Source organism: Pan troglodytes, chromosome 3, assembly GCF_028858775.2.
Source record: "Pan troglodytes isolate AG18354 chromosome 3, NHGRI_mPanTro3-v2.0_pri, whole genome shotgun sequence".
Lineage (NCBI taxonomy): Eukaryota > Metazoa > Chordata > Mammalia > Primates > Hominidae > Pan > Pan troglodytes.
In genome coordinates this window covers 190185360-190209358 of record NC_072401.2, presented here as the reverse complement: position 1 = coordinate 190209358, position 23999 = coordinate 190185360, and the positions used below count along the sequence as shown (strand labels likewise).

The 23999-nt window shown below is 37.2% G+C and overlaps 2 long non-coding RNA genes across 17 annotated transcripts in view; one reads left to right on the top strand and one right to left on the bottom strand.

Moving 5' to 3' along the window:
- The window catches only part of LOC100608367 (uncharacterized), a 230563-nt gene that overhangs the window by 88480 nt on the left and 118084 nt on the right, over positions 1–23999 (bottom strand). The window contains exon 5 of one of the 16 annotated variants that reach the window (XR_008547711.2): positions 4596–6498. The exons of 12 other annotated variants lie outside the window; for them this stretch is intronic. This is a non-coding gene — a long non-coding RNA (uncharacterized LOC100608367). Of the gene's footprint in view, positions 1–4595; positions 6499–7393; positions 7794–11197; positions 11375–16583; positions 19016–23999 lie in introns of those variants that run through there. 3 more of the 16 variants (XR_008547712.2, XR_008547708.2, XR_008547715.2) reach the window with 3 other exon arrangements.
- On the top strand, positions 1870–22343 carry LOC112208988 (uncharacterized). Its single transcript, XR_008547721.2, has 4 exons — positions 1870–1958; positions 7211–7251; positions 19104–19226; positions 19996–22343. It is a non-coding gene; the product is annotated as an uncharacterized LOC112208988 (long non-coding RNA).

Genomic DNA, 23999 nt, shown 5'->3' with positions numbered 1-23999 from the left:
AGAACCAAATCTAATGTATTCTAATTCAATGTCTCATTAGCTGTGTCCCCAATACACTTTTTCATATCAACTAACATGAGATGAGTGGAAGAGGGGAAGTCAGAGTGAAAAAACCAGTTGCGGTTAAAATATCTTATTTTGTAGCAATATTTGACTACGTGAAGGCGCTTGAACAATGGAAGCAAGTCCATGCGCTCCTCCGTCCGTCCTGCTCTGCTGCACCTGCGCATCCGCCGGCTCTCTCCACAGTTCCACGGGCAGGTGCACAGGTACTCAACCGTCAGCGCGGTTAGTGCACATCAGGCACTGTGCTAGGTGCGGGGTCGCAACGGCAAGCGAAACCAATTCTCTGTTCTCACAGAGCTTTTCCGTCAAGTAGAGAGCAAGCAAATACGAAAATAACCATGATCACCGTAAATAGATAGTTGTATAAGCTTTGCGGAAAATAAAACACGGCGTGACAGAAATGACCAGGGCCATGCAGCTTCGGATGGTCTCCGAAGGGGACTCTGCCAAGATGATCTTCGGAGACTCCATAAACAGGCTGAACACACATAAACCAGCCCTGAGGATGTTTGAGGAGACATTGTTGCCAGTGGAGCAAACGGCAAGTGCAAAACTCAGGGGCGGGCTAGTTTTAGGGGTGCAGGAACGGTGGAGTGGCCCCGGGCAGGATGAAGGGGCGCGGCAGGAGATGAGGGCTGAGCAGCAGCAGTGGGCTTTCAGGGCCAGGCTAGTAAGGCTTATGGATGTTATTCTAAACGCAATGGGCTAGTCCTTCTGAATGCCCCAAAGGCACTTCAAATTCAATCTATCCAAAACCAAATTCATCATCTTTCTACCACAGGTATATTTATGCTTCCATGTGGCTGGTATCTGTTAAGAAAATCATCTCCCCTCACTTGGACAACCTAAAAAAGTTCCTATTCTTCCCTGATGATTGATGCTAGTCTATTACCAAATGCTATCGATTGGTTCTTCCTCCTAAATGTCCTTCACTAGGAACTCTTTTACATGCCACTGCCCAAGCTCCAGCTTACCCGTCTCTTACCCCTCCCTCTCTCACCTGGATCTCACCTCAGTTTGCTCTCAAAAGGCCCACTGCTCCTAGTTTTACTGCCTTGAGTTCCGCCTTCCACAGCAGCTGCCACGAGCTTTTGAAACCAGCATCTGTCATCTCTCTCTGAGTATAGACTGCAGTCTGTACCCTCAGGCCTGGAATCCAGAGCCTTTAGGTCGGCCTCTTACCTACAGCTCCAGTCTCCAACCTGTCAACCTGTCAAACACATTCATTCTCCAACAAAACCTAAGTGCTTCCAATTTTCTTTATGCCCCACTGTTTCTAAACTCGATGCTTTTGTGCATGCTGTTTCTGACATTTGGAATCACCCACCCCCTGGCTGTGCCCCTGCAGAATTCATCCTTAAAAACTGAGTTTCAGTGTCACGTTTTACAAATTCTTCCCCTGAACAGTCACACTTTCTCTCCATCTCTCTCTCTTTCTCTCTCTCTCACACAAACGCACACACACCCCACCACCTCCACGTGCCTCCTCTCTGCCTCTGTGCCACCTCTGCTGTATTTTGCGTCCCGCATGACTTTAGCATTACAATCTCTCAGTGCTGATATCCTTATAATGATTCTATACCCCTGCCTCAGGCTGTATGTGATGAGGACCCTCAGAGCTTGTGCCTCAGCAGTACTACTATCAATCAGCATAATAAAATGTTAAACTTACAGGGAATGTAAAGACCATTAAGGCGATTCCTTCGTATTACAAATGAGGAAACTGAAAACCAGAAAGTTTAAGCAGCTAAGGTCGCCACGGTGTTTTTAGAACCTAGAATGGCCTCAAATTCCCTAACTGCTGAGCTTTCAGGCACCACTTTCTTGTCTCTCATCTTCACTCCCATGGATGACACCTTAAATGAAGGGCTGATGGACAGCTATGGATCCAGGTATTTTATTTATACCAAGAACTTGATCAATATTTGTAGAATGAATGAATGAAACAACAGGATTTGCTTGTAATAATCTAGTTGATTCCGTCAACAACTGAGGGTTGCTATGAACTCACTTAACTGCTTCACTCATTAATTGTTTTGTGAAATGCTTGTTCACCACTTTTAACATGTTTATATGCCAAATACCATACTTTGTGTAGAAAAGGAAAATCCAACAGGGAACATGGTCTTTGCACTCCAGAAAACCACAGAGAAATAGACACATAATCCAAACTTTAAAGCAGAGTTAAAAGGGTTGTAATAGAAGTGTGAATAAACCAAGTACGTATTTTTAGAAAAGATCGACAGTTTTTTAGAGAAGATAATATTTGAGCTACCCATTTATTATTGCCAAGCACTAAGCTTGTTAACAAAAATTAAAGAGGGAAACAAAAGCATAAATAACAAAATGATCAACCTGTGTTAGTCAGCTTGAATTAATCTCATCACTTATAACACTAACTTATCATTCTATAAAATTAAAGATGAGTCAGTGATATTCACATGCCCATGACATTTAGAATTACTTAATTTTCCACTTTATGTATTATTAGTCTAGTTTAGTCTTGAGCACTTCAGCTTTGAAGTTTAATTTTAATTTTCTTTCTGAACCCCTTGAAATTGGAATATGTCCAGAATCTGTTTCTGATTCCCCCTCTACTGATAGGAACAACATGCTGACTTTACTTGCCACAAGAATGTTGCTATGATGAGGTTCTACAAAAATTGGTTTGGCAAATTGAAATAAAATACAAATTTTCTTCTGCTCTTAAAATAAGACTGTATCCTGTTTCACCGTTTAACAAAGCCTGACAAACATTTTTCACTTGGTTTTTTATATTTGTTTGCTTGATCTGTGTCCAAAGGTAATATGCACATGAGCTAAACCATTCTTGGTCATGAATTTCTGGAAATCTAAAAAAGAAATGATTTTTGGACATCACTAGCTTGATTTCCCAACATAAAAGTTTATAGTGTGTGCATTAACAACCCAGAACTCTAGCCATATATTTGAGTTTGGCTTGTTTATTGTACAGAGAGCGTCTCATCATTCTTCAACAGTCATTTTAAAACAATTAATTCTCTCACTTGTTCCTACTACTGAAGAGAAAGACGTCGTGGCATTTTTCTTCCTTTAATGTGAGAACCATTTCATAAAATGAAGAAATATTGTTGGTTCTAGTAATTGAACTTTTCAAAAGAACACATAAAAATATATTTAACGTAGAAATAGAAGAGTATAATCATCATTAGATATGCAGCTAAGTTATATCTATATACATATATAATGCATATGTATATAATGTAAGCATTTATAATAATGTTTAAAATAATGTATCATAAATCTGCATTATTTTTTAAAGTACTATGAAATGCATGCCTCAATATACCCTCACAATTCAGTTATTTATGTGAAAACATTGAAACTAAATGACTTACCCAAGGTCACGCAGCTAAGTTATTCACTAAACTGGGCTGTATTAAGACAATGTTTAGACCATGTTGAAGATTATTCTTATATATACAGATTCACTCCTTACGCACAATCTTTTGTTTTGTGATTAAATTTCCAAACGGCATTTTTGACTTTTACGTTGGCTTAGTTCTAGTGGAAATTAATTTCCTCTTGACAAGCATTATGAGTTTTTAAATATTCCCTGTGCACACATTTGCCGAAAACATCATTTGGATTACATATGTTCATGGCAGAGATATCTAAGCTATATTTTTTTTTATTGAGATGGAGTCTTGTTCTGTTGCCAGGCTGGAGTGCAGTGGCGCAATCTCGGCTCACTGCAAGCTCCGACTCCATGGTTCAAGCAATTCTCCTGCCCCAGCCTCCCGAGTAGCTGGGATTACAGACACGTGCAACCACGTCCAGCTGATTTGTATTTTTAGTAGAGATGGGGTTTCACCATGTTGGCCAGGATGGTCTCCATCTGTTGACCTCATGATCTGCCCGCCTTGGCCTCCCAAAGTGCTGGGATTACAGGCATGAGCCACCGCACCCGGGCCTAAGCTTTGATCATGGATACATATCTTTATATAACTAGCACCATTTGAAGTTAATGAGATCAGTATTCTATCGTGACTTTTGGAAACGAGTTTACAACTTTGTGGTTTTGCTATGTTTTACATCTTACTTAAATATTATTTTGGTCTTATATTTTTAATCTTGTACATTTGATAGCTGTGTGAGACAATTTTATATAAATAGCCATATCAAAAAAATCTCAAAACACAACCAAATGGTACTAATTCATGTAACTAAAAGTAGCTATTCGAGTCTGTTGTTGTGATCAGTATTTTAACACCCAAGCCCAAGTGCATGATTGACAGAGCTCCTCTGGACACAGCGCATGTGAGGACACAGCTGTGGAAAGCCGTCAGCACATGGCAACAGCACTTCTGTGGAGTAAGTTTCTTCATTCCTCAACTGTGGAACAAACCAAAATGCTGAAGCGTCTGGCAGGATGTGTGGCAGCTGGAAAGTCCCCTAACCACACATTATAAAGCCCTCAAGAAGCTTGTGGTTTAACACATAGATATCATTATTCTAACATCCACGAAAATAAAATTCAATTACACGTTACTGAATATTGACTTTATTCCATATCGGGATGATTTTGTTTGTCAAAATATCCTCAAATAATGTCCCAGAACTTCCTGGCATGCAAAGCAGAAAACCTGGAGAATAATTTACCTTGTTTTCTAGTTCAGTAAAGATTTAAATAAACTAAAAAACTTAAACAAAAGGCAAAATTCCCAAAAACTGATTATTCTTCTCATTTTAGCCTGAATTCTTCTTTTGTTAAAAACAATTTACTATTCAAAGAGTGTTTTATCTTTGCTCATAAAATGTAGTCTTCCTTTCCAGTGCAGCTTTGTTTTTAGGAAGAGAAAAGATTTCAACGAAATAAGTTAAATATGCAAATATATGTACATGTGTGAACATGCACATTCAGTAAGCTATTTTGTTGCTCATTTTTTGATGAGGAAGAGAAAGTGAGTGTGTATATGAGTGTGTTTTAATCTTTTCAGCAGCTCCACAAAAACGGTTGTTTTTCACTTAAGAAGTCATATCCATCCTTCACCCACCCAGATAAGGATATTTCCATTTAAAAAAAAGAAAAAGAGGAAGACTCGGTATGTCCAGCGTGATGCCTTGTTTCACACGAGTGTTAAAGAAATAATCTGCTCGGATGTGTGCAGCTGTTTTCCTTCAGTGCGCGTGGTTCTCAGCAGGGGCTTCCTGCAGTTTCCTTGCTGATGACTTCCGAGCCCATAAATCACTCAGAGAGATGACGGTGCCGTGAGTGAGCACTGCACACTGGGATGTCACCGCAAAGCTGAGGTGGGCGAGACGACGGCTTTGGAGATGAACTCTTAAGACTCAAGGCAGCCCTAACCAATCTGACCCTTACACCTTGTTACTCAGCCTTGGTGGCATGTTTATGCTGGTTGGGTCATTTTAAATTTTATTTTACGTTCAGTGCTTTTAGTATAACATGAAACAGTAGTTAAGCACTGTTAATTCTATAAAATAGTTTCTTATTCCATTTCCCTTCTAGTGGTTATATAATGGTTATTATAGTCTGTTTCTAAGATGCCTTGCTTTCTTCTTCATTTTTATTGGAATAACTAGGGTGATAAACCCGAGTTTTTTCAACAAAAGAAATTCTTAAAACTTTAGGTAGTCTTATAAAGTTCAAAATAAGTAACTAAATAAAGGGTAGCATAAGAAAATAGAAAAGTAAAGAGATATTGATAGAAAAATGTGTGCATACACACACATGCATAAATATGCAGCCTCAGTGTTACTAAAAGTCATCTTCTAGTCTGGGGTAGCTTTTCAAAAGAAAATAGAAACATATGCTACTAATTTTATGGCATTTTTCCTTTTTTTAATATTGGCCAAAAAACAGGGTTTTTATAGAGTTTTCTTAAAAGAAATACTTAAAACCAGTATCAAGACATCTTCCTTTATAAGAGGAACTGCAATCTTCATACTTGAATTGTCTGTAGCCAAATCATTCTATTTTCCATTTGTGTATTGAATCAATGCAACAGTTAACTCAGTGCTATTTTATCGCATAGGAAGCATGGGAGAGTCATTTTCTTTCCCTTAGACCAAATGAGTCTGGTTGAGAGTAAGAAGAGTTTTGTTTTAGTTGTATTATTAAGCAATTGAGTGTTCTCTGTATCTCAGGAATAAAACATATCTTCTCAGAAGACGATGATTCCCCAAAAGTGACAGGTGGCTACAAAGTTGTTCCAAAGCACAGGAACCATATTTCTGTTCTTCGTAACTCCTAGATGCCCAGTTCAGCCTCTAACAGACAGAGTGCAATTCAAAGCATCGCAACGATACTACACTTGCTGAACTTTCCATGCGATTTCAACAACAATTGGACTCTTTATGTCCTCGGGAAGCCCTGTTAAAAAGTCTTTTGCCATTAGAGATGGACCTTCCAAGGTGGAGCTCCCCAGCCATCTGGAAAATAATCATGACCACCTCTCTGTTACTGTTGATGACTATCCCACATGTCTCTCCTCTGCAACATCATTTCATTCATTTTGTTTACAGATTATCTAACATTTCAGACCCAGTTCTCAACTCTGAAAATAACAAAGATGAATGAGACACATTCCCTGAGTTTAAGGCATTCATGGACCGTGGGACAGTCAGACCAAAACACATGACCAAAACCCAGTATTGTAAGTAAGATGGCAAGCATCAATCAAAAGACATGAGACAAACAAAGACGCAGAATACAAACCAAGATCTGAACTAGTGAGGTGACTATTTCTGTGTTAAAGGATGAAGAGTGATTATCCAATTAAGGCAGGAGAATGAGATGAGACATTCGAAATTAAGGAGAGAGCATTAGAATAAACAACACAAACAGGACCCTGTGAACCTGAAGTACAGAAACAGTATTGAGTATAGAAAATCATAAATGTAACTGGCATATTGAACCAGCCACACTTGGGATGAAAGTATCACACAGCCTCTTCACTGCTCATGAGTCCTTACATTTACCTGGTGGGCCTAGTTCTTCCTCGGGGGATAACTGAAACTCAGATAGACCTCCTGATTTTCCCAGTCAGTTCTTTAAGTTAATTATTCAAATGACATAACATAATCAAAATTTCCTGCTTGATTTAAAGTTAAAACTTCTTCCCATCCCCACCTTTGCTTGCAGATAAGGAGAGGGGTGTGCCAGTTTCTTCTCTCACACACAAGGTAAGGAAGATTGGAAGTTAATTTTGAAGAAAATCTAGAGCCATTGAAAAAAAACACTTCAGAGTCATATCATGGACTGAATTGATACATAAGACTTCTTTGGAAAACGGATTTGGAGAAAATAAGACTAGAGGCAGAATGCTAGATTTAGTGAGGGCCTGTATTAGCAAAGCAGCAGTAATGATGGAAAGAAAGAAAAGTTAAGAAAAACTAAGGAGGTAAAATCTGTGTACACTGGGTTAGTGTTTGGATGAGGGGAAACAGGTATAATTTGAGATCAAAGGTAAATCTCAGGTTCCAAGTTTGGATGAATGGATGGAATCTGTTGCCATCCACCTCTGGGGAAGCATAGCCAGAGGCAGAGTGAGCTCAATTTTAAACATGTTGAATTTGAGAGTACATGGAACAGAAGTAATGAAAGCCACTGGGCACTTGTATGTATTAGAATAAACTACATGGTGGAAAATGCAGGCTGACAGTACTATATCAGCAAAACTGTAGATACAGACACATGTTTAAGGAGTAGCCAGAGATTGAGTGGTCTGAAAAAAAAAGAAAACATGAGAATAATTAAAGGTTATGTTATCATACAAACCACACAATTATCTCTTAGAAATTTATTGATTTTTAAAATATCTTTAGCGTCTCAATTCTATCAAGATTATTTATTCATTTTCATTTCACTATAAATATCCTACATATGTGATAAAACATTTTTTGTAAACAGATTCATCATTCCATAAATTTAAAAAATATATTGCAGTGTAAATAATGCAAGGAAAAATAACCTTGCTTTTTAAGAAACTTCCATAACTGCCTGATAAATATAAATTACCACCTTTTTTGGAGGGTGAGGGGAGTGTTAGTAACTGTTTTGTGATCAGCACCTTTCCATTCTCTGCTCTTTACCATACGTGAATTAAGCCATTTGAGAAGCTGGGTTTTGTTGTTGTTGTCGTTGTTGTTTTCAGTTATAGGAAATCCGATTTTCTTTCAGGTGTTCTCTTGCACATCCTCATTCCATGGTTATATGTAAAGACCTTGGATTTATTTCCCTCCCTGGAACTCTGTATCATTAGGAACATAGGCTGCCTTGAAATCCTCACTATAAAGTATTATATTGGTGGTACTTGTTTGCTTTGTTTTGTTTTGTTTTTTGAGACAGAGTCTTGCTCTGTCGCCCAGGCTGGAGTCAGTGGTGTGATTTCAGCTCACTGCAACCTCTGACTCCTGGGTTCAAGCAATTCTCCTGACTCAGCCTCCCAAGTAGCTGGGACTACAGGTGTGTGCCACCATGCCTGGCTAATTTCTGTATTTTTAGTAGAGATGGGGTTTCACCATATTGGCCAGGCTGGTCTCAAACTCCTGACCTTGTGATCAACCTGCCTCAGCCTCCCAAAGGACTGGGATTACAGGAGTGAGCCACTGTGCCCGGCCACTTGTTTGTTTTAAATAGTCTGTAGTGTTTTCTTTTATACAAGAAAATCGAAAGCCTCTTTATCTGAGTAATTATATGAGGTACAAGTTGCTGGTTATGAGAAGAGACATTTAAACTCTACAAATAAAAGCCTTTCTGTGATGAGTCAATTATTTTTCGGGTTGAATAAGTGCTGTAGGCTTTATTGCTATTAATGAGAATGTTATCAGCTTAGCACTTGAATTTTGATTCTAACTGTGTTTGCAAAAGAAACTCTTATCTTTTTCTTTATAATTTATTTGAATGAATTAATCATTGTGAATAGAAACTGAAACATTTATTTTATAATAGAACCTAAAAGGTTTATTTATCTAATGAGCTATAATAATGAGTCTCTACTATTTATATAAAACCTACTATTATTTTGTTCAGAGTATTCAAGGAATAACATACCAAATTTAACAATAAATCCAGAAATGTTGAAGTACATTTCTATCTATATTATGGTATATTATGGTACATTTCTATCTATATTTTGGTATGGGATTATGGTACATGGTATATGGTATCTATCTATATTATGGTATAGAATGCCTGGAATGGATGAATGGATAGAGAGACCAACAGAGAGATGGATACAGATTAACCAATATCAATCATCAGGTGGGAGGACAAGTCCACTTCTGAAGCTGGTGAATAACCTGTCCAGAGTTTCGCACAGTCATAGCTGCCTGACTACTGGTTTTATAAACAGAGTAAACCTTTATCACTGTCCTCAAGGACATTTCACTCAATAGAGAGAGAAAGCTAACACATAAAATGAAAAACAATTTCTAAGAGGAAAAAAAAATCACTCTTCTCTTTTCCAACAGTAATATCATTATCTTAACCCAAAACTAGTGCATCAGGAAAGCCTCACAAGATAACAGAACTATCTAGTTTTACCAACTTGGACATTTTTAGGAAACTAGGTCAAGATATGGATCCGAAGCACATAATCCTGCTGTGTGGTTTCAGAGTCAGATTTCTAATACATTTTTAACCAAGTGTGGATATCTTTCATTTTTCCTTGCAGAAAACAAAATTGTGATCCCCATAAAAACAGACTACTTTATGCACCTTATACTACTCAGACATTCTCATATTGTGCCGAGACAGTAGAAGACATGACATTTATTAAATATGTCTGGAGTAAGAGTGTCATTACTGTCTAACTAAATCATTCTGCTGACCAAATTATTCTGCGTTAAGGGACTTCAAACCAAGCAGGAATTGGAGACAATCATAAAATACTATTGGAGAGAAATATAGGCCTGCCTCACATTTCTAAACTTGGGGTTATCTTTGCCTCCCAAACATACGTATGTAATATATTGTTTTTCATCTTCTTATTTTCAAACTGTCATCTTCACAAACATAGTGAAAATATACAGATCTTGGTAGTTTAACAAACATTGCAAAGTGTAAATAACTTTTTAGAGCAAAGTAGGTCTGAAGACATCTCAGATCATACCACATGGTGATCTCCTGAAAATACTGGTAGTCAACCTCAGCGAACACTCAAGATTTACATCATTTTAAATTCAACACTGACTATACACATGTTAATAGCAAATAAAGGAGACCAAAGTTTACACACCTCTAATACAGGTCTCTCCAAACCAGATTTTAATGCTGATTATTATAATCTTCATACTTCAGATGTTACAAAATCAAATTTAAAAAAATAATAATTCATTTACTTAACATGTATGTTTGAACATTAACTATGAGATAAGCCTTAATCTGAATGCTAGAGATACCACAGAGAACAAGGCGGACCAAATCCCCTATTTCCTTAAGGCTTGTATTTTTGTGTAATATCTATATCTGTCATAGCTTCCCTGCAAGACAAACTAATGTTCATTTTTATTGAGTTATATTATAAATATTCATCATAGGCTCTTTAAGAAAACATCTTACCAAATAAACTATAATGAAAGAAAATGGCTTGTCAATAAATATTTGGCCAATTAATAAATCAATTATTTTCCCAAATATACATATTATTAAAAATAGTTCCCCTTACATTTTAGGATTTGGGTGTGAGTCAAAATTAATTTTTATGCTGGATTTTACTGAAACCAAATAACAGCATAATTTTCTTTGTATATATAATGTCATTTAAATATTCATAACTTTGACCACAAGTCTTATTACATTTCTTACATCAAATATGTCCTTGTGCTGGCTTTAAATTCTGCTATAAGAGCAAAAACCATTCACAATATATGGTCAGAGAGCATCACAAGCTCTATATTATATAATTACCATAAAAATACAGGGGAGAAGATTTTAGGCAGTCTTACCTAATATCATGTTTATATATCTGTGGCAACTAATGAAACATGAAATGATAACTTTCTACTAAAGGGCATTTTCTAAAATATTATGGCAAATTAAGTGACAGTGGAGTATTACCTGTTTTGTCAGCTAATAACCAGATTTCAGTTGGACTACTAACTTTACCCAAAATAGGGTGTCACTTACTTGTTTTATCAGCTGTATTCTAGTTTTTCTCTCCATAATTGTAGCTAAGCTTATTGTAATGTAATTTTATTCATCTTTTATTTTCTTCTCACTTCAAACTTTTCCTTCCTTTCAGTAGTTTTGTTATATCTTGGTAGTCAAGTGAGTGATGATATAAATAACAACAGGTTTTCTCAGCTGCAATCCAAAAGACTTACAGTAAGACTGATAGTTGAATTCTCCACAGAAATGGAAGAAATGGCAATGACTTCTTTAAACATAATTACCCATAGAAAATTCTGTGTTCAGTGAAACCCTTTCAAAGGTTAAATAAAGATACTCCTAAAAAAATTAAAATAAAGAGTATTCACCACCACTAGATCTGCATTAAAATAAATACTAAAGGAGGGAGTCCTTTAAGTAGAAGTAAAATAATCCTAGACATAAACATAGAAAACCGTTAAAGTGCTAAAAATTAAAGATGAGAAAAATTTTGTTTAAGCACTATCCAAAAGAATTTTTGTGCATTATGACAAGACCAAACAAGACAGATTTTAAGGCAAGAAGAATCATCAGAGCTAGAAAGAGACATTTCCTACTGAAAGAGTCAATTCTCCAGAAAGAAAAATTCTAAACTTGTATACACCTAACAACAAAACTTTCAACTACAGTGGTGTTTGGCTTAACAGTGGGAACATATTCTATGAGGTGCATCATCAGGCACATGTATTGTTGTGCAAACATCACAGAGTGCACTGACACAAACCTAGATGGCATAACCTACTACACACCTGGGCTAAATGGTACAGCCTACTATTCCTAGGCAACAACCCTAGAAAGCATGCTACTCCACTGACTACCCTAGGCCAAGCTTGTCCAACCCGTGACCCAGCCTAAGATGACTTTGAATGCAGCCCAACACAAATTCATAAACTTTCTTATAATGTTATTAGAATTTTTTGCAATTTTTTTTTAGCTCATCAGCTATTGTTAGTGCTGGCGTATCTTATGTGTGGCCCAAGACAATTCTTCTTCCAATGTGTCCCAGGGAAGCCAAATGATGGTACACCCCTGCTCTAGGCAACTGTAACGCAACAGTAAGTATTTGTGTATCTGATCATAGCTAAACATAGAAAAGGTAAAATGCACTGCACTCTGACATTATGAAGGCTCAGACAGCAATAGGCTATAGGAGTTGTTCAGCTCCACTGTAACCTTCGGAGGCCACCGTTGAATATGCAGTCTGTTGTTGAAAGAAATGTTATTTGGAGCATGACTGTATATACAAAACAGAATGACAAAAGTAAAAGGAGAAATGAATGTATGTATAATAATAGATTTTAAAACACATTTTTCATAATTAGTAGACCAAATAGAAAAAATTCTGTAATCATATAGACCAGTAAGCATACAGAAGATCCATTAGGTTGAGGAGAAACCTGACCTGAAGGATGCCTGGGAAGTACTATAGTACAGCAGAGAAACACACTCAGATTCTATTGAAATTTACACGGAGCATTTTCCAAAATGTATTTTAAACTAAGCTATAAAGCAAGTCTCAACAAGTTTGAAATACTACAATAATTTGGAATCTGTTCTCCTGACCATGGTGTAGTTACATTGGAAAGCAATAATGAAAAAGTGATTGGAATATGTCAATATGTTTGAAAATTAAGCAATGTATTTAAAAATAACGCACTAGTAAAGAAAGACAACTCAATGAAAAATCAGAAAATATTTTAAACTGAATTTAATAAAAATACATCTCAAAATTTTAGAGAGGCAGGTAAAACTGCTTAGAGAAATGTATATCTATATGGGGGCCCGGGCACGGTGGCTCACGCCTGTAATCCCAGCACTTTGGGAGGCCAAGGTGGGTGGATCACAAGGTCAGGGGATCAAGACCATCCTGGCTAACGGGGTGAAACCCCCGTCTCTACTAAAAATACAAAAAATATTATCCGGGCGTGGTGGCGGGTGCCTGTAGTCCAAGCTACTCAGGAGGCTGAGACAGGAGAATGGCGTGAACCCGGGAGGCAGAGCTTGCAGTGAGCTGAGATCCCGCCACTGCACTCCAGCCTGGGTGACAGAGCCAGACTCCATCTCAAAAAAAAGAAAGAAAGAAAGAAACAAATGTATATCTACATATTAGCAAAGAGGAAAAGCTAAAGAATGTTCTAAAGTAGTTGGAAAAATAAGAACAAACTAATCCTAACAAAAATGGGAAGAAGGAAATGTAGGTTAATCCAAAAAAATTAAATTTAAATTTGATGAAGTAACAAACATATAGTAGAAAAATTAAAAAGTAAAAATTTATTTCCCTAAAAAGACTAATAATTTTTATAAACTCCCTATAACAATTGCTAGGATCAGGCCAGAAAAGAGAAATGAATAATATATGAAATTTTTAAAAAGGTATATCACAACAGACATTACATATATTAAAAAGATAAAGACATACAATTTTTTGACCTATATACCAATATATTTCAAAATTTAGATTGTCAAATTCCTAGAAAAATATAGCTTACCAAAACTCATTGAAAAAAATCTATGTGGAATACATTGTATCTATTAAAGAAATTAAATCTGTCATTAGGAAACTTGCCACAAAGAAAACTCTAAGCCTGTATGGCTTCACCAATATGTGAATTTTTCAAATGATTCCTTAAAAGAATGGTAAAGTAAGAACTATAACTGTCAATATTCACAGACAATGTAAACCATCAAGGAGGGAACTACAGAGCAACCGAACTGAATAGAAAGTTGAAAACCAGACCGACTCGATACTGAGTCACTTGGGTCACGACGTAGGTACCACCTGAGAGTGGCTGGAAAGAGTAGTCTTTTCATTAAGTGGTGCTGGATCAATTACATATTTATATGTAAAAAAAGAAAAATAAACTTTGACCTTCACATCACACACACACACACACACAATTCTAGCTGGAATATAGATCTAAATTTGAAAGATAAAATAATTAAAAATTCTGGAGTAAAACATAGGAAAATATCTTCATAGTAATGGGCCTGAAATTATACTCTGTGTGATTCGTATCAATGAATATACACTTTCTTTAAATAAAGTTTTATTCAAGTTAAAAGCCATCAGGGATCAGCTACAGAATTTTTTTAAAAAGAAGGAAAGAAAGAAAAAGAAAAAATATTTCGGCTGGGTGCAGTGGCTCACACCTGTAATCCCAGCACTTTGGGAGGCTGAGGCAGATGGATCATGAGGTCAGGTGTTCGAGACCAGCCTGGCCAACATAGTGAAACCCCATCTCTACTAAAAATACAAAAAATTAGCCGGGCATGGTGGCGGGCACCTGTAATCCCAGTTACTCAAGAGGCTGAGGCAGGAGAATCGCTTGAACCTGGGAGGTGGAGGTTTCAGTGAGCCGAGATTGCGCCACTGCACTCCCGCCTGGGCAACAGTGTGAGACTCCGTCAAAAAAAAAAAAAATTCAAATTAAGGTCTACTTCAAGAAAACCACAAAGGTGAGAGATTTATTCAGAATTCAGCAGTCTAAGATTGGAAAGGAAACAGTAATAGTATTTAAGAAAAAGTAAATGCACAAGAAATTGATTTCCAACATTTTCCATTTTTTAAAATACTCACAGAAAGGCAGAATACTTCCACCATACTGCCCTCTATGCCTATCAAAGAAAAATAATGAGCCAGAAAAGATTAATAGAAATAGGGATATCTTTAGGGAGAAAAAAACCCTTTCTTTAATAATAAAATAGAGTGTAAATCCAGCAATGCAGGCATCTCTAGTGTTGTCAACGAACTTACTTCATTTTGGAGATTAGAGGAAGAAGCAGGCTGACAGTGGCTAAGCATGAGTATTTACTGAGGCTCAGCCCTCAAGAGGGTATATTTTAAACTATAAAGCACCAATATACAGATACCAATATGGTTGTAGGCATGGGTTTCAGAAGGCGTGTGTGTGTCAGTATGGATGGAGATACAGTTGTGCTCCACACAGTGACATTTCGGTCCACAATGGACTCTGCATATACAATGCTGGTCCCATAAGATTGTAACAGAATGGGCTTAAGCAGGTCTTCCGTTTTTTAATCTTTTATATCAAATTTGTACTGTACCTTTTCTACGTTTAAATACACAAATACTTATCATTGTATTACAATTGCCTGCGGTATTCAGTGCAGTAACCTGCTGTACATGTTTGCAGCCCAGGAGCAATCGTCTATACCATATTGCCAAGGTGACTGATGGGCTATACCAGCTAGGTTTGGGTAAGTACACTCTGTGATGTTCACCAACAGAATTGCCTAATAATGCATTTCTCAGAACATATCCTCATCATTAACGAATGCATGACTGTATAGAGATGTAATGTGCTAACTCTGATAGCCTAGAGTGGTGAGGTTGGATGAGGTTCCTGAAAGGGGCTGAATGATAGAATGAAGATGTTTCTCTCCTTTCACACTACTTATAATTTAAAAATCTTAATTATAAAAGTTTGATATTATTTTTAAGTCAAAACATTCCCTATTCAAAATAATCTATATCAAAACAGGGTTACTAGAAAAGTGCAAAGTTCCCAAGGTAGTCAAAACAACTTTGCAAAACAACAAAGTTGAGGATCTTGCACGCATAGCAATCAATAATCATTATAAAGCCACAATAATCAAGACAATGTGATATTTGCCTCAAGACCAACAAATACATCAATAAAATAGAAGAGAAAGTTTAGAAACAGATCTACACATATATGATCAATTCATCTTTTATAAATGTACAAAGGCAGCTTAATAAAGAAAAATAGTATTTTTAACTAGTACTAGAACAACTGGATACCAATATACAAAAGCAAAAGCAAACAAACCAAAAAGACTTTATACCTTACATAACATGTGAAAGTTAATTCAGAAAGGACTATAGACCCAAGGTAAAGCCTAAAACTATCAAACTTCTAGAATAAGATGTATAACAGAAACTTTATTACTTTGGGTTCGAAAGGTTGCTTCATAGAAAAACACAATCCATAGAGAAAATAGTGATAAAAGAAATTTCGTAAAAATAAGAACACCTGCTCTTCAAGAATATTGTTAAGAGAAAGAAAAGATAAACCACAGACCATGAAAAATAGGAATCATATATCTAATAAATTCATTGTATCCAGAATAATCTTCAAAAATTGATAAGATCAAACACATAAAAATTAGACAATAGACAAAAGATCTGAACAGATGGTATGCCAGAGGCATGCCACGACAAATAAGCCTATGAAAGACATTTAGTATTATTAGTCATTAGGGAAATGTAAATAAAAAACCACAATGAGATACCACTACATACCTATTAGAAAGGAAAAAATTTAAAAGCCTAATCATACTAACTGTTGATGAAGATGTGGAGGAACTGGAACTCCTATATTCTGCTACTGAGATTGTACATAGTATGTTTACTTTAGAAAGTGGTTTGGCAGTTTCTTTAAAAGTTAAACATATGCCTGTTACAGGACTCGGCTGTTCCACAATTAGGTGTCTACCAAGAGAAACAAAAGTGTATCTCTGTTCAAATAGTTGTACATGTATATGTGCACATACAGCAGATGCATTCGCGACAGCCAAAAGTTGGAAACAATTAAAATGTCCATAAACAGGTGAATGGATAAACAAATTGTGATATATCAAGGGAGTACTACTTAGCTAAACAAAGGAGCAAAAAAATGAATGTTCAAAAGAATGATGAATAAACGCCAAATAATTATGCTGAAAGCAGCCAGTATATACCGCATGTATACAGTAAATACATTTTCTATAATTTGGGGATTTATATAAATTTATGTAAAATTTATATTAATTCTACAAAATACGGTCTATAGTGACAAAAGAGTTCAGTGGTTTCCTGAGGAAGGAGGTGGGACTTGGGATGGTGTGATGGGAAGGCCTTCAGGAAACTTGTTGAGGTGAGGGATATGTTTGCTATTTTTATTTTCAGATGGTTTCATGATTGTAGATTGGATCCGTTTCCTGGGGCTATTTCACCACAAACTGGTTGGCTTAAAACAACATAAATTTATTGCCTTACACTTCTGGAGGCTGGAAGCCCACCATCAGTGTTGTTGGCAAGGCGATGCCAGTCCGAGGCCTCCGTGAGAGAATCCTTCCTTGCCTCTTCTAACTCTGGTGGCCACAGGTGCTTCTTGACGTGTGGCAGCATCACTCCACCCCTTGCCTCCTTGTCATGTGGCCTTCTTCCCTCTGTGTCTGTATCTGTTTGCCAGTGTCTTTCTTATGATGACACCCCTCATTTAGGATTAAGGGCCCACTCCACTCCACTACAACCTCATCTTAGCTAATTACACCTGCAATGACCCCATTTCCAAATAAAGGCCCTATTCGCAAATGAGAAACAGGGTTTAGGACTTTAACATATCTCGTGAGGGACATAATTCAACCCGTTATATGTGCTTATGTCGAAGTCCATCAAACTGTACACTGTACCATGTGTGGTTTATTTTAGGTCAGTTAGACCTAAATAAGTCTGTTAGGAATTTTTGAAAAAACACAAGGTTTTTATAAGCAAAATATATAATAGTAGGACAAACTCTAAATCAGATTTTTTAAAAACGCTACCCTGCAGTGTAAGAGCATCACGTGCATCACACAGAAGAAACTGAAAAAAAAAAAAAAAACCATACAGGGCACAAAAAAAGAGTGACGTCATTAGAGAATTCCCCAGGAGAGAAGGGAAATCTGTCAGGAAGACAGAGTCTTATGATTTTGTCCATGGGTGTCCCAGTACATGTGCGATGCAGGACAGGCTTACTGCTTGAAAAATATTCAGCTAAAAGAGGGTCCTACACAACACAAAGTTTTGAAAGCACATAACAATACTCTATGTGTTCAAATTTCAAAGCGTTCTCTCAGGGCATAGAATGTATTTCAAACTTCTACATAGAGGAAAGAAATTGGCATATTTAAGTATCTTTAAACATTAGCACCTGTAAAATAAGAAGGTAAATTTATATACAGAAGTTGGGCCCACAGTGACCATTAAAATAGTTGTATATAAATTTATGAATACATTTTAGAATTTGGAAGAGTTAACTCTAAAATAATTGAGAGAGTTTTTAGTTGATCCAAAAATTTTAAATTTTTTTAGATAAAGTATATTTAGAAAATGACTCATATCAGTAAATGTGCCTTAATTAGACACCACCTGGAAAGATTATTTTACACCAAACAATACAGAAATCACAAGAAAAACAAATTAAATATAGGTAGTTTAAAGCATATTCCAAGCATTATCTAGATTCCATTTCTAAGAAATATTTTACATCATAAATGATTGCCCACTTCCAAACTGGATTTGTTTTTTCTTCTTGATCATTATTAGCAATATCTTTCCAGGTATAATTTCCAAGCCTTTTTTCTTCCCAAGAGCTCCTCTGTTCTAGTTTATGATGTTACCTCTAAAATGTTTGCACATCTGCTGACTTAGCTCCTGACTGGTAGTTAATTTATTATCTTATCACAGTCAGTCTGGCTTGGCTCAGTCATTACCAAGTCTGCAACTGTACTCTGAGCGAAGGAAAGCCTGGTTTATCTCGGTATCCTTACATTCAGCGCAATGTGAGGCTGGGAGACACACTTTCTTCTGAATGAGGTGGAGCCGGGCTGAGGAGCGTTGGCTCTCGCCTGATGGGAGGCCTAGTGTAGAGCCAGCCAGGCTGGTCTGGGGTAGCCTGTGTGGGACTACACAGGGGTGTAGTCTTCAGCACTAATCTCTGGATTTATCTTTATGAAATGTCATTCCATGTTCCACGTGCCACTTTCACTGGGCAAAAATCTTGTAAGGGTTGTCTAAGAGTAAATGAAAAAAATATATATGTTATCTTCATCAGTCTTAGGAGATGAATTTTTGATTTATCATTCTTTTCTCTGCTCCTAGTTCTCCCAACGAAGCTTCAGTGATCATGAAAGTCAATTTATTCCAATTCTTATGCGTTTACCAATGGCTAACAGTCCTGGGGGCTCCTTTAAGATGACATTAACTGTAATTATCTGGTCTCAAGTGAGTAAGACTTTAATTACTTTTGAAATAAGGTGCCTGAATTATATACATTGAACATACATCCAATTTATTTTACTCACAAAACAACTAAGGTAAACATTCAGTGACAGAAATACAATGTATAGTCTAATTTGGTATGCAACAAATATTTTCAGCCAAGCTAATCCAGTCTCCTAGAGAAAAGACTCATCTTGCCACCAGCACAACAGGTCAATAACCATATTTACATTTCTCATATGGCCCCTGCTATGCTCGCCAAGAATAAAATCACCAGTAGATATTAAATACTTAGGCATAATGAGGTTTAAAAATATAATATTCTATTTATCTATTTCTTAAAGCAAGCATGTAAGCTATTTCTGTGTTTTTTCACTAATTAAAAAAAATTAGGCACAGAGAGCTCAGGAATTCATCTAAACACAACATAAATTACAGCCGGTACTAAAACTAAGAGTTGTGGCAAGTCCTTGTATGAAGCCTGCAGTTTAGTGTGGAACTATAGCTTGATACATAGGAAAGCAATTTTGTCTTTTTTTTTTTTGTCATCTTCATTGGGTTTCTAGTCCTTGTCTGATAAAAAGTTTGAAATTGAAAGATTAAATTTCATGTTTTTCTGTTGTATTTTTGCCTCCTTTTCTTTTTGTTTTCTCTTTCTGACTGCCTGATTGAATCCAATAGTTGGCTATCATACATGTGTATGTCTGTGTGATAGCAAATGAGTGACTTTTCATTCCTATGGGTAGTAACTATTTTTCCATTTGTTTTGTAGAAATGGGTCTCATGATGTTGCCCAGGTTGATCTCGATCTCCTGTCTTCAAGTAATCCTCCTGACTCGGTCCCCAAAGTGCTGGGATTACAGGCGTGAGCACTGCGCCCGGCCAGTATTAACCTTAATGTGTTTCATTTTAGATTTCTGTTCTCCCTTGGGCCATGTTTTATGTACATACTCTGACTCAGTCACTTTGAAGTCTGCAAATTGTCTCACAAAACTGCATGTGGCTCCTTACAGATTGAATCTTTCTTCCCCACGTCTCCCAGGGATAATTTCAAAACATTGATCAGAAGTCACAAGCTGGCGGCCCATGAGCCAAATCCATTCATCAGATGTATTTCTATTGTGTGGTTACTGTACATTGTATAGTTTTTTTCTATAGTATGTTTGAATCATTTCATATTTAAAAATTAGGAAATTTCCTGTAGTAGCCACATTCCCTGGCTTTTTCTGGAAATGTGTGAGATTCAGCAATACAGATTTTACTTCCTATAAGGCAGGAATCTTCTGCAGGTGAGTAGTGACTGACCCAGGGCAAGTACACATCAACTTATCACATACACCAACAATCGCTATTTTTCTGACCTTGACCCACTTCATTCACACATGACGTGCCTGTTCAAGCAGCCAGTGGAAAGTGCACCGTGTGGTTAATATGCACCAGAAAGCAGGTGTGTGGCTAATTCTAAAAGTTCTCTCTCCTCACTCTGAGTTTCACGCTGGGGAACTCATTTCCAAGTAAACGTGCCTTTACTCAGCCTCTCTTCTTTCTACTGAGATGGGGTTATTGTTAAGTTCAGGGCTGGTTTCTGGCAAAATTCTGAAGCTGTTTAAGTTTACTTTATATTATCCCCCTTCTAATTTCTATACCCATTGCAAACTATTTTAGTGTATGTGTATACGTATGACATAGATGTATGTATTTTATGTGTATTCAAACCCACATTCTATTTTTGTTTCTGTGCCCTAATATTTGAATTATAAAATAATGTTGGACCAGGAAAATACCTAACAAAAAGAGATAAATCACTAATAAACCTGAAGAAATATGGCAAGAGACCAAATGGTAGAGAGAGAACAACAGGTCTTCAGGAGTCTGTAAATGGTACATAATAGATGTGTGCTGTTGACCAGCTTGCTCTGAGTTTAAATCTTTCTGTTGTTGAAATATGTGGTTAAATAGGGTTAAATGAACCCAAAGGAAACATCATAGCAACGTTGATGACCCCTATGTTGACATAAATGGTGCCCAAGTTGTTTCCTGAGGTCAAGGTCCCTGATACCCATTCAAAAATTGTATTTAATGAAATGGAGTCTAGGGCCCTCCGAGGCCTTGAGTTTGTCATAGTTCCCCAGAAATGTCAACATAGGAGGAGCTTTACAATGAAATGATCTTCGATTTGATTCGGAGGGTTATCCTCCTGGCATTGGTGAAGTCAGGAAATTCAGAAATGTCACAGAAATGATTGAAAGGTTCTGAAATCAACTGAGGTTGAGATGTGCTGGGGTGGAACTCAGGCTCAACTGTGTTCTGGAGAGTGCAGATAGTAAAGAACGCTGCCTCAGATGACTGTCCACTTGTGTCTACAGCAAAAGAGCTCAGAAATCACCAAGAGGGCTGGGCAGCAGAGTGTGGAGGTCCACCGGATTGGATTTAGAGGATGGGGATGGGGTCATGCGGCCATGAAAGATAAGTCAAAGGGAACATGGAGGACAATCAGTAGTGATGAGAGGAAATAGCTCCTATGTCACGGGATCATGAGATGGGGTTTGTGTAGATGAGCCACTTAACCAGAAGCTTAAGGGACTTAAAGCCATATGCAAATTTCCTCCTCTTCCTAATCCTCCTCCTATTCCCCGCCCCGCCCCCCCATTCCTATTCCTCCTAATTCTCATCCTCCTATTCCTTCTTCTCCTCCTCCTATTCCTTTTCCTCCCCACCCCTCTTTCTTCCTTTCCTGTTTCTTCTTCCATATTGAGAGCTCAGCATTTATACAAATACTACATGAAAAGGCCTCAGTTCCTTAATGAATTAGAATCCCAAACCTGAAGTGTAATGGGATTTGGATAAAGGAACTACAGGGTGTCTATGGCATCCTAGCACCCAGAAGAGCAGGTACTGGGCTAATTCTGTGAGACTGAGGAACTGTACATCCTAGAGGGAATTACATGAATGTTAAATTTAAGTCTTTAGATGAATCCTACAAAATACTGGAGGACTGTGCTTGGACTCATGGATACAATTTTACTTGGTTTCCACTAAATGATGTACCTGCCTGATGAACAATGAAAATCAGCACTCTGAGAAAACCTCCTTTGAATAAAATTTGAAAGCTTTTATCTATATAAAACTAGCTGTTTATTAATTAGAAAGGTAAATATGGATTAAACATATCTATATTTGCATTACAAGACAAAATGACATCAAAGTAAGATAGGGGAAAGGAAAGTTCATAAAGCTCAGTTTAGTTTTCCTCACGTGACTGAAATTTGTTTTTGTTACTGAATGATGAAGCCTCTTTGACTTTCCCATACACTATGGCTGTGACTAGCAGAAGCCAGAGTCAGCCCTCTCCCATCTGAAGTTCTGCTCTTGGCCATGAGTAACACTGCATCACGGCAAGGTGCAGCAGCATCAGTTTCACCTGGGAACCTCAGAGCCAGAGACCAAACCATCCCAGAATCTGGAGGGACTGAGAGTGTCTCTTTTTCCCAAATCTGCGTTAGATCTGCCTGCCAGGGTGAAGGCTGACCTGCTGAAGGTGGCCTGCCATCCCGGCCGGCCGGCCGGCCTCCTGCTGGCCCCCTCAGGCTGCCTCCTTTTAGCTTTTCCCAGTGCTCATTTCTCTTTACTCTGAATGCTCAGGTGCACACCTAAACCCTCCCGACCTCATATCTCCCTTGGTCCTGCATTCTAAGCAGCAAAGCGTCAGCGCTCAGCTGCTCTCAAGAGTGTTTTTAATGGGATCCTCTTTGATGCCTTTGATGAGATTTGAACAGTGTATAACAGTTTTTAAATTTTCTATATCATCTTCTTACAGCATTTATCTCCTCTTCTTTCCATTGCCCTAAGGAACATGCGGTCCTGGCTGCAGTCTATACTGGCTCCAGATCTACCTTCTTGTTTCCTAACGCACTTCCTCCTGTCTACAATGGCTCTTATTACTACTTCTCTGGGATTTGACTGTAGATGATTTTGTAGAGCACTTGTGTACGCAATTTGAGAAGAAATGAATGGAAGGAGATGATGTCTGAGGTGCAGGCAAAGGAAACGCCACAGAAGTTAGTCACAAGTGATGGCTATTCAAACTTTAATTAACTGCTGAAAAAAAGGGCCATCAGCTAAGAGAAGCAAAGAAGAGAAGAATATTGATTATAATCCTTTATTCAAATTATAAAATACTAGGTACAAATAAAATTTTATTTTCATCAGGACAAAGTATACATAGAAATAACACATAATCTCTGACATCTTACAGGCTGGGGAAGCAAAATGTACCTGCTTTCAAAGCATTTCACTTCCGTGTGTCTTTTTAATACATTTCATCTAGAATGTACATGTCTTGAAATAGAGATTTCAGGAAGTGACCAAGAAGAATGATTAATTAGCTCAGATTATTAAGGGGTGGACTTCAGGCAACTTGGTTAATATTGTTTGAAGATTACTTTTATTTAAACATAGATTTACAATAGCAAGGTGAACTGGAATAAGAGGAGAACTTAATTTAGCATATTTAAAAAATCTAACATATCTATCCTTTACATAAAAGACTTTTTCCAGTATTGCAAATTAAATTTTTATTTGTGGGGTGTAGTGAAACAGACTAGAGCACAATAGCTAAAACTTCAGAGGCTTTGCCAACTCAAATTCCCAGGATTTTATTTTTTTATTTTTTCTTTTCATAGTTTTTATTTTAGGTTTGGGGGTACATATGAAGGTTTGTTACATAGATAAACATGTGACATGGGGGTTTGTTGTACATATTATTACATCACCCAG